A 10,299-nucleotide genomic window follows, 5' to 3' on the forward strand; every position below is an offset into this window, starting at 1 on the left:
ATGATTGTACAGTAACTCGCCGGTGATTTTTCGAAAGAAAACGAAGAAGAAAAATGATCGGCAGCGCGCGATGATAAGATGAGCGACGATTTTACAAGGATCGAAGTATTTGGAGGGAAACCCTCAATTTGCGGGCGTGAGGGAAAAAAATGCTACGACAAACCTCCCGCGGCCCAACCGTGAGATTGGGCCGTAAACCACAGCATAGTGGGAGCGTGACCAATGGCATCGTGATCGTAAAGAAATTAGAGGGGCAGTAATGGTTTCCGGGTACGGTGCCTTCCGGTCGGCATACATCTTCTCCACGACCAGTCCGCGGATACGCGTCCGCTATATCGGGTTAGCCTGCTGACCCTTCGCGGTAACGACGGCGGAAAGGCAGCATTTGTCTATGTCTAGCGGCCGTTTTCTTTCGACCAATCGATCCTGACGTGCTGTAAGGAGAATCGATCAGCATATCCGAGCGATTCAGTCAGCAGTTTGCTTGAACCACCAATTAATTAAAATTGGAAATTAATTAATCGTTTCTCTCGCGGTGCGTTTAATATCAAGATCGAAGTTAAGATTTTATCTCGGCCTCTTATAGAGCCCTTGAGGCCGCGTGTCGTGTCGCAATTAAGGTGTCACGTCGGATAAAGAGATATAAGTATGCCGATTAATTACGGCGTTTTCTGATAATTGGCAGAGTTGGATAATAACGAGTATTATAATATAAGATCCGTCTGCTTCGACACACGTGCGAACAGATACGATTACACTTGTCCTTCTTTCAATTTGAGAACAGGAGACATGTTACTCGAATGATTCTCAACGGTTTAATCGATTCGGTAGCGACACGAGAAGTATTACTAACTGTCAACTGATCCGGCGTACGTGATCGTTTAGAATTTTCGTTTTCACATCGATGTGACGGGGTAGCGCACCGTTCGCTCGTTGGAAATGTGCGAATGCACAAACAGAGATGCAATCAGTGGCGCGACTGTATCGAGTGCGAACATGGCCCCATGCGTATCAATATGTTTTGTTGTATCCTGCTGACATGTGCATTGTCAAGGGAACAAACGTGCATCAACATACGCCGGCATTCGTTGTAACGATTGCCTTTCAATCGGCCCTTGATTCCTTACCTTGTCGCCGCGCCGCGAGAATAACGAATTAATAGCATAACAGGCTTATTTGTATGTTAGCCAACGGCGCGTGTTAAAGGGCGACATACTCTCTCGTTACCTCGTTCTGACCTCCTTCGGGAAACTTTGACGTTCCACGAAGGAAGGCTGAATGTCAAACGCTTCGATATGACGCAAACACGCTTGAGCTTTTGTTACATTAATACATTTTGGAAGCGGAAATGTATGCAAATGAGAAAAAGAATAAAATTTCGAGATCTTGAAGAATCTGTGACGTTTCACCTTTCTGTAATTGCAATCGCGTGATTCTCTACGAATCTCGCGCGACTCGGGCGATGGTGAGAAATCGGAGTGCTAGGTGCTTGTACGGTGTATGACCGGAAACGGAAATGATCAGAGTGAGAGAGAGTGGTGGAAGTAGCGCGTTTCCTCCCTCTCTCCACTGTCCGCTGCCGCAGAACGGTTCGTTGTTAGTTCGTTCGTTCGTTCGTTCATTCGTTCGTCGTTGTGGATGCGCGATTGCGAACCGAACGCGAAATGGAACGGGAGTTCCCCGGCTTGGCCGGCCGGCCGGTCAGCCCGTGTGCGCACTGATTGATCAACATTGTTGCCGAATTAGACTCCAGCGAGATGGGCATATTGATTGGCAATCAGTGTCGCCCGGCCACAACGAAGCCTGTCCGTCCGTCCGGGAAACGGTTTGCTAACGCAAACACCGTCGCACCTGGATCACCGCGCTGTCGTTTTTTTTTTTTTTCGTAAAAATACTGTCGCCGGCGTTCTACCAACATGTTTGACGTCGACATCCACCACTTTTGCCGTGTCGAGCTCTTCGTTATCGCGGGATTGATTCTGCGCAGATGTAATGCTGCCAAAAATTGCGCGATATTAACGATTAAGTGTCCGTTTACTTTTTAATTCGTCAAGTCATACTGACAACAATATGTCGACATTTACAAGTATCTAACACTGTCGATACATTTTATAATATATAACATATACATTTTATTATATATAACATACATTTGAAATATATAGCTATGCATATGTTATGGATAACTCTTACAGAAATCTAATTTAATTTTGAAAATTATTTATTTTGAGTATTAAAAGCCTCGAACACAACAGTGTTTTTAATATTTAAAATAAATAATTAATCACACACTACCTTCTAATATTAAATTTTCGTAAGGAAAGTGAGGATTACTAAGAAACATAGAATGACTTGTGATCCTTCTGTACTTCGGTTTTCTGCTCACAATTACTATAAGCTGCAAATTCTCAGAATTCTGCATTTCGCATGGGATTGCCGACCTTTCGACGCTCCCAAGATTGTTGCTATACATTTCACCGTAAAATCACCCTCGCGAAATCATCGTCAGCGAAGAGTGGCGAAAAAGAAGTTGCGCGAAGCTACCGCGATCCCTAGCGTGACGTCTTCCCGATCGATGACGATCCCCGTAGTTGGCGGGCCGGAAAATCGGCGCCGATCAATCAGCGCGTGTACGGACCAGAAAATGATCGAAGTCGCGAGTCAAAACGCGAGCGTTCCCTATCCATTTGGACGATCGTAGATGCACCTGGGCGAGAAACAACGTGCGAATATCTCGTGACCTACGAGCGTAACGCGGAATGCCACTTTCGAAGCCGAAGCGCTTTCATCGATGCGTTCGCGCGCTCCTTTTTACGATCTTTGGAACACAAAAGCCGCTTTGCACCGCGAAATAGCCCAATGCGGAAGACGTAAGAGCTATTTTAGGAATATTACACTCGAAGGCGTGATAACGTGAAATGACATGCATTGCGAAAGCAATTTTTTATTCTCCACAGAGAATTCAAAACTCTAAAAAAAAAATATAATAAATTGCGATTATCGCATCACATTTTTCTATGCAAGAATTATGTAGACGATGAACCATTGTTTTTCTTACCAGGTCTGCGAGCTAAGTTGAGAATTTGACCAACGTTTGGCTTAAAATTATTAGATTTTATCTGTATCTATGCTAAATAAGATATATAAAAAAAATGTAATTATTGAAGAGTAAATACATAGAAAATAATAATTAGTTTAAACAAAGAGTTGTTATAAATATTTTTTACTATAAATATTTTTTTTTTATGAATAATGGAGTAATATGCTGGTTGATATATTCGATCTACTATACCTACATCAGCAAGAGAGAGAAAGCTGTTTGTGGTTCGTGATATTAGAAACCTCGACGGTGGCGCGTTTATGAGTCGCGCATGACCACCGACAATGCTTAGCGGTAAGCCATTCGGCGTGCAACGTGCGTACCTTTTCTTGTGGAGGAAAGCGTTAGTCGCGAGTCTCACCGTGTGCTACAACTGTATAGATCACGCACGTCGCAAAAATCGTCTCTCGGTTTCCAAATGCTCATCTAACAAACGCGACTCGACAATAACTTCTAGGAGAAACTTCTGTTACGCAATCGGCTTTGATTTAGGTATATTGTGATGGTAAATACCGGATAAATATCAGAATTGGATTGCACTCATATTGTGTCATACATGTTTTACACATATATTTGTATATTCTAATGGAAAAACTTTTATTCGTGTTTTACATATATCTTTCCTGTACGAATGTCGTAATAAAAAAGAGAACTATTATCGTACATTTTTTTTTTAAATAAGATTTCCCGATTATTGTGCAACAAAGAATGTTTCCTACGTAACACTGGACAACTATTTAGTTTGCCCCCTATCAGCTCTCAGATCGTTATTCCTTGACAACTCAATCAGAGGCCCATCTTTGCCAACTCACCGCATGAATTGTGGTCCATACTCGAGAACGGTTAATGCCGGTCGACCTCCACCTTTTAGAGAACACCATGGCAATGGGCGTAGGTCCAGGCAGATTAAGATCGAACGATCCTGCGGTCGATCCCGCGAAAGAACCTAAGCACAAGCGATTCTCGCGACGCGCCCTCCCGACGTTTACCCTGGTAAGCCTTCCTCTCGGCCAGATAAGCCTTTGGATTCGACCCCCGAGGTTGATCACCGATAGCCCATGGCCCTAACATACTCCAACCAGCTAGCACCCAATTCCAAATCCTCTGGCACCCTCTTGGACGAAACTGGCTGATGCCGGCGGCAAAAGGGCCTATTTCGAGAGAGAGCATCTTTGCTCCCTTTTCCTCACTCCTTTTTATGGCCTGTTAAATGAACTTCCCGTGCTCTTTTATATCGTCCAGGTTGACTCGTCGGTTTACTCTCTCTTTCTCTTCTGCCGATTTACGAGTGACTCGTGGATTTCGCTTTGGATAGAAAACCTGTGAATCGAGCCTGTGCAGGATTCTTGTTACGATTGCATTAAGCGATATATCCGCTTAACTATAATTGTAAGATACAGAAATAGATATGAGCGAGAAAAAATTTTGAGTTATCCAAATGTAATGTACATATAATAATTTTCTTATATAATAAATCTACTTTCTACAAAAAAATATTAAAATTAGAAATTAATGTATACAATTTGTGTATGTGTACTGAAATATAAAATATAAAATATAAATATGAAAAATGTAAATTTGGAAATTAAAAATATGTGTAATTTATAAGTCAGAAATTGTTCTCCACGAAAAGCATAAATGTATGAAAGAATAATTTCTTATTTGTTTTAAAAGCAGTTAATATCCATTGTAACTGTAAAGTATCATTCCAAGCAAATCCACTTAGGAATATCCGTAGTGCTTGTATGCGTATGAATGTATGTGTGTATGTGTCTCAGAACGTTTCATAAAAGTATGAAAATTAATATCAAGTATCATAAGTACGTGTTATCTCACATGAATTTCTCGGTAAACTACTATTTACCAGACGTATTCTTTTACCTTGGCTTCGTTTATTTTGCTAATTAATTCGCTTTTTATTGTATACGAGTTGCATGAAAAATATTTCTCGCTAAGCTACAAAGCGAGCGCGCACGTACACGTCCGTAAAGGGTGTTTCCACGACGGGGACGTTACGCTTTTCAGGGCAGTCCGGAGCAAGCGAATAAGAGTCGATAATTAGTCGAGGTCGCTTCCTAAAGAAGCGATGCTTCTCTCGAGGACGTTCGGACGAGATTGCGCGCGCCGAGAAGGCATCGTCAGGCATAGACAGGTAATTAAAGCGACTCGCGCTTAGGCTCGCGTCTCGCGAACTTTCGGTAGGCGCGGGGCGAGGTTCAACGACGCTTGGAATGCAGTTTCGTAGCGGGTTGAGGTGGCGGGGGAGAAGAGAATGAACCAGGTGGAAGAGGAGCAAAGTGGATGCGTGTATGTTGGAAAGAGAGAGAAAGGATCGCGGGATAGAGAGGAAGAAGAAGAGATTTGGACCGCAGGCAGGGAAGAGATAGCGCTCGCGATCGCAAGAAGATGAGGGGGGAATGAGCGGGCTGCCCGGTAGCAGTTTCCCAAAGCATCGCCATTAATAACCACCGAGATTATACGCTGTTGAAACTGATGCCGAGGCTGAGCGTTGGTTGCTGCTGACCGCAACGTCGCTGCGAGAGACGTTGGAAACGAAGACAGCGGAGGAATGAACGGCAAGCAGAAAGAGAGAGACTTGCGCGCGCGCGCGACGTAACAGGGCTGCCATTTAATATCGCTTACCCGTCCAAGCTAACGGCCAGCCAAGCATTCGCTAATTTCTTATACGAGATGCCACTGACTAAGTCGCTAGGATCAGACACGCAGTGGATGCAGGCTGTTACCGCGTGCGCATTGCTTTTATACATATCTACATTGTCACGTGTCCACCACTGATAATATTAAAAGTAAAAGCTTTTAGAGGAAGTACGAAATACCTTTTTTTTTTAATTAATAAAATTTCGAGCCTGCGAGAAAAAATTAATTTATATTGGTCGCCAATGTCTCAGCTTATCCTAGCTGTTCGAAGCAACGAAAGCGAGGGGTATCTTCTTTTTGCAACGGCCAAGAGGATTGACGTGGAGGTATCGTTGCTTGTCGCTGAAACATGCAACGTATTTAGCGTGTAAGAGGCTGACGATCCCCCGCAGCGGGTGTAACACCAGTGAACGTGGAACGCGGCCGGATTGCATACCGGCGGCAAGCGCGCGTTTGTCCGACGTTCCTACGTCGAAGCCGGTGGCGGCTATTTGGACAGCCTGTCGACCGCGCAGACGGTCGGTGGAACACCGGGGCAACAAACAGTACAATACAATATTACAATCCAGGCAACATCCCACCGGCGCAGGTACAGAGCAGTGACAGCGCAACATATCAACCGCGGTGTGCTCTCAGCCTGTGCGTCCGCTCTCTTTCCCGCTCTATCTCGCTTCCCCGTTCATATACCAGGCGTCTCTCTTTCCACAGGGCGCTGCCTATACCCTCTCGCCTCCCCCTCGTCTCTCTCGCACGTAACCCCCTTGTCACCCCTCCGCTCCCGTCACCGTGTTCCGTCTCCGTTCGATCGCGTTCCGTCTCTCGGTTCCACCTCGTCGAGCGACTATATCTGATTGGCTGGATCATTAATCACCGGTGACCGTGCGGCAGCCCTGTCCCGTCCTGCAACTAAACTCGTGGAATCGAACTCACCGGGGTGTACGTGCTGCCGTTTTTCTCTTTGCGATACCTTTTTTTCCCTTCCCTCCGTTCTCTACCCCCGCATCTCATCTCCCTCCCCTCTCATCGTGTTACTCACCCCTGCACTCCCGTCCGGCGGCGAAAAATCCCGCAGTCACGACTTCGGAAAAGAAGAAAGTTCGATGTGCCTTATTGGATACGTCGTGATTGAAATCAGCCCGAAATTCCCCCGATCGCTATCGCATTTCTTCGAATCTAAAAACATCCTTCTTGGTAAAGAACCTCATCTGAGTATTTACCTTACTTTCGAATCTTTTTTTAGCGTGGCAAGACATCGCTAAGACTGCTCGAAAGATCATCGAACAACAATGTTAATTTTATTCGCCGTAACAATATGATTACACGGTGTCTAGATAGTGTGCCGCGTCTGTCGGTGATGATCGACAATCGTGTGTTGTATCGGCGATCGATGGGGCATAACGAAATTACTTCATTATTTGATTGAATGGGCTGTGAGCCGCGCGATATCTCGTATCGCCGCGGGTTAGTGTGGCCCTTAATCCGGGCAGATTGCGAATGGGAAGCGGTTAATAAAGCACCGAGTTGTGATTGGCCGACTAACTCGATTAACTTGTCGAATAATTAATTTATTCAAGATCCCACGAATCGATCAGTGCCCGAGGAGGAGTAAAGCGTGATGATCGACTTTGCAAAACTTCACTATTCACCCATCACCCGCCTAACGCGACTCGTTCCGTTACGAAACTTACGATGTCGTTAGAACATCCGCCTTTATCGGTTCTGTTACACTGCATGTTTCGTGTTACGAGCGTTTCTCACCTCCGGTCTTTAAACAATTTTCTCGTTATTGCGTCATTTCTCAATTTTAACCACGTAACACATCTGTAGTATTCATTTTCGCAACTTAACATTAAATTAAACGATTACGCGATGCAGTTATTCAACATGATAAATGCACGAGGTGTACACTAAAGGTGTCCGGGCATTCTCATTCGAAGGATCTTTCCATTAAGGGCCGCCTGTTTTCTGTTTGTGACAGACAAAAAGCGCGTTCTCAGGAGAAATGCTCTCTTCGCGACAGTTTTTCGCCCAGCAGACGGTCAATCAATGTGATTCAGTTTGCTCAGTTAGGGAGACCCGAACTGTGCGATACTCGAAGGAGATGCGGCGGTAGGTAGGGTCTTAGGATAAGGAGTTGGAAAAAAAAACGTGTCGGCCGCCTGTTACGACAAATTGGGAGCTGCCATCGTGACAAACCCAACGTATCCTCGAGTGACCTCTCGGCTCGCGGGTCCATCGACGACCCGGACCCGATCTATCGGGAAGCTATGACCCCCAGAATCTCTTGGGGACACCTCTAATAGCCGGATTATCTCTCCTCTTGTGTTTCTTCTATTACCCTCCGCTCCCGCCTCCAATAAGGATAACGAGCTCGTCACTGCCCTTCCGAGGCTTCATCGTCCTCAATCTTTTTCTTAGAGCAGGTGGACCCGCTTGAATATGCTGAGTGCAACTACTTTTTTTTTCTCTTCTTTTTTTTAAAAAAAGAGAAAATTTGCTATCAGAGGAGCTTATGTGCCAAAACGTACAGGTCCCAAGTTAGAAATGCAACAACAAAAAAACAATTTTGACTCGAAATGAAGATTAGATCTCTCGTCTGAAACGAGTCATCGCGGAGCGAAATATCGATGGAGCAACTTTTTAGCTCCTAGACACGCGGCATATAGCGTTGGGTTATTCAACGTCCGCACGGTGGATGAAAGTTATTGATTTATCGATTGGTTCGTCAAGCGATTAGGAGGGTCTGTTGATTAATAGTCGACGTATGCCACAAGATAAACTGACGTACTGGCGTTCGTCGACTTCTTGTTTTTCCTCTTCTTCTTCTCACTCGGCCCCGCGACCGCCTGTGTTCACCCCCTCCACCCCTGTCCCCGCTCACGAATAACTCGCGTCATGTAAGTTATTTGTACGAGAGTCGAACCTTTAACGACCGTGTCTCGCAAGACGATCGATGTTTTTGCTATTCGCGCGCTCGCCATTCACCTCGGAAATCTCCACGCGAAACGTATTTAGAAATTATTTTTAAACGTAGATTTATTTTATCGTTATTACTCTTGCACAGAAGATAAAATTTTGAAGATAAAAAATTGTATTTTCTTAAAGAAAAAATCGATATGTTCTGGGACAACAATATTTTACCTACATATCTTAAAGATTTCATTTTTGTGTACGACAGTTCAAAAATACTTAATTTTATGTACAACTGAATATATATGGGCAATTAATATAATATATTTCACGCAAAGTAATCTAATTTTTTTTAGACGTATAGTCAGCTAAAATCTTAAATAATAGACAATACAGTTATCGAAATTTCTCTAAGCTTAAATGCTCATATCGCTCGTGCATCACGATTGACTTTCAGAAATTGTTCTTAGAGAAACGTGCAAGGTGGTCGACGTTCGCCGCGTACGTCGTTCTGTACCGTAATATCATTCCCGTCAAGTTTTAACGCGTTAAAGCGTGGAAGGAGTTACCATCCGGAGTCATCTCGAGTGGCTCATTTGCTGTCGTTGCTGTCGTTTGCTGCCGTCGGCGAGGCCACCGGTGGCTCGAAATCCATTAACGTTTGCTGCGCGCTCAGGAGGCCGACCAATAAATTTTATTAATACATTCGTGGCAGGGCAATAACGACAGGCGGCATTGTGCGTGAACGGACACCGAGACGGGACGAAAGAGAGAGTACACGGACTCTCTCTCTCTCTCTCTCTCTCTCTCTCTCTCTCTCTCTCTCTCGACTGTAAAGCCCGCAAGTAGCGATAATGGTAGCGTTTTGCGGCGACTGGTAAACCACTCCGCCTTCCGGGATCCTGGTGGTCAGCGGGAGCGCCGGAGAACACGACTAATGCATTTGCAGCATCGAAGTGACAGCAGTGGCGACTACCAGACACACATCGGTACTTTGTACCTGAAGAAAGCCTGACGCTTGATTTCTATTCTTACGTAGTAATTGAATTGCATCGTTCGCTTTTGCCGAGTGACTTGTCATCTTTAGCCGATTAAGGGCTGATTATATCTACGCTTCGAGACTTTAGTCAAGCACATTTTTCTTCCCTCATTTAATAAATTGAACTGTAACTAAAAAAAGAACGCTGTTATTTAATAATTGAATCATTACAACGTCTTTAAGTAAAAATTAATCTTCGGTGTTCCCGTGCTCAAACGCTAATCCGCTATAATGCGAATGGTCTTAAGATCCATTTATAGAATACACTATCGAGTTAAATCAATGTCTTACGAATACATACACGCTGCATATAACCGTTGTCCATATATTCTTTTAGAAATAACGAACGAAAAGCTGCCCCGATAATTTCTATATAACGAGATACCATTTAAATATCAAATTTAGGCTCGCATGGCCGCGTCTATATCGGCGAGTTCCCGAGGGAACCATGATCGTTTTCCAATCTGGCGGACGCCTTATTACAGACTGTGGGCCGGTCAGGCTGGACGCCATACGGTTGCACGTGTCTACGTTACGAGGGAAGAGAAGAAGAACCTTACCGGGTATGTATCCATCGGCCAACCAACGGCAG

This window comes from Trachymyrmex cornetzi, unplaced genomic scaffold, assembly GCF_001594075.2.
Source record: "Trachymyrmex cornetzi isolate Tcor2-1 unplaced genomic scaffold, Tcor1.1 scaffold223, whole genome shotgun sequence".
Lineage (NCBI taxonomy): Eukaryota > Metazoa > Arthropoda > Insecta > Hymenoptera > Formicidae > Trachymyrmex > Trachymyrmex cornetzi.